Source organism: Cyprinodon variegatus, unplaced genomic scaffold (assembly GCF_000732505.1).
Source record: "Cyprinodon variegatus isolate N-32 unplaced genomic scaffold, C_variegatus-1.0 Scaffold459, whole genome shotgun sequence".
Classification (NCBI taxonomy): Eukaryota; Metazoa; Chordata; class Actinopteri; order Cyprinodontiformes; family Cyprinodontidae; genus Cyprinodon; species Cyprinodon variegatus.
Genome location: NW_015150912.1, coordinates 327,451 through 329,386, shown reverse-complemented (window position 1 = coordinate 329,386; position 1,936 = coordinate 327,451).

Here is a 1,936-nt window from a genome sequence, read left to right as displayed (position 1 = left end):
TATATTTGTCTTGAAGTGCTCTGAACTTCCATATCAATGAGTTTTGCACCCAGTTTTTTTCTCCCACATTGTTTACATTTGATCACTGCTGCCCTTAATGAAGAGGAAATGTTCATTTCACCGCTAAGCTGCTGCTCATTTACTATCAGAAAGCTGTAAAAAACTAAGCTTTGTTTTGTATACACTCTGTGTAAATGACAATAAAAGTTGTCTAAGTCCAAGTCTAGCATCTCTAACTAGACCTTTTTAGTATTACATATGACTGTTCCATCAGCCATTAATTTAACTACAGTGTGATTTAGCTGGGATACACCTGAAATATGGAGCTCGGGGGGGCGGAGGATAAGGGATTGGGATTTATGACCTACTTGATGCTTAGAATAGATCGATAAGTGGATGTTGCATATTTTCTTCCAAATTATCAAAAAACAAAACTGAAGTTATAATTTGAGGACCAAACGAGGAAGATCCAAAGTCAGACCACAGCTTCCACTAGTACAGCAAAAACCAGGGATTATGGCTAAAATCCTGGTGTCATGATGGAGCCAGACATGATCCTTCAGAGTCAAATAAAGGTAATTACTAAGTTAGCCTTTTGTCAGCCAAGGAACATTTCCAGAAATAAAGAACTAATGTCTAGGCAATACATCACAGACTTGCTATCAGTGTTTCAACCCTCCAGACCACTCAGGTCTTCTGGCTCCAGCCTGCTCTGCATACCTAGAACCAGAACTAAACATGGAGAAGCAGCATTTAGTTCCTATGCTCCACTTATCTGGAACAAACTTCCAGAAAACTGTAAAAGTGCGGAAAGCCTGAGTTCCTTTAAATCAAGACTAAAAACACATTTGTTTAGGATTGCCTTCCACTGTTCTAGTTAAACAGTTCAACTAAAACATATTTTCTTTAGTCCAACTGTTTTTGATATTCTTTTTTGTTTCTGCATTTTTTACTTTATTTATTTTTATTTTTTTCCTACTTGCTTTGATTCTGTTTTATCTCCTTGTATTTTAATCATGTAAAGCACTTTGCATTGTCTTTGTACTGAATTGTGCTATACAAATATATTTTCCTTGCCTTGCCTTGCCTAGGCAAGATCTAGAAAAAAAAAAGATAAATATATCTGTAGTAGAATTGATTACTGCCAACACGTCTTCATAGCTTTGCCTAAAACCTCCATCAGACAGCTGCAGCTGATCCAAAACACTGCTCCCTGTGTTCTTACTGGAACTAAGAAAGTAGAACACATCAGCCCGGTTCTGAAGTCTTCCTAATGGCTCGCTGTAGCTCAGAGAATAGCCCTTAAAATACTTCTGTCAGTCTGTAAATGCTGAATGGATGAGCATCTCAATACACAGAAGATTTGTCGTCAGTGTATCATTGTCCCAGACCACTCAGGTCTTCTAGATCAAGCCTACTCTGCCCATCCAGAACTAGAATCAAACAGAAGCATTATTTTGTTCCTATGCTCCTCTTATCTGGAGCAAACTTCCAGAAGTTCTAAAAACCTGAGTACTTTTAAGTCAAATTTAAAAACCCATTTCCGCAGGTTATTTAGTGAATGTGACAGTTAAACAAACTAAAAAAACTAAGTGATTATACATATCAAGGTATTTAATGCTGTTATTTAGTGATACAAAATTTAAATAATAACAGAAATACTATTGCAGCAAGAATTAGCTTCCTTTGTAAATAACACAGACCAGTTTGGTTCCTGTTTTTAAATCTTCTCTTAAAAATCCAATTCTCCTTGACATTTAAATCAGTTTGACATGTTGTCTTTCATTGTTTTATTATCTAGTCATCATTGACAATTAGCAATGTTTGATTTTGCATTTATTTTGATTTGATTTTGTGCTTGCTTAAACAGCTAGATTTGTGTTTTATCAGTAATTTCATCAGTGCAGAGCAGCGTTGTTAGCACTTTTGTAAATGG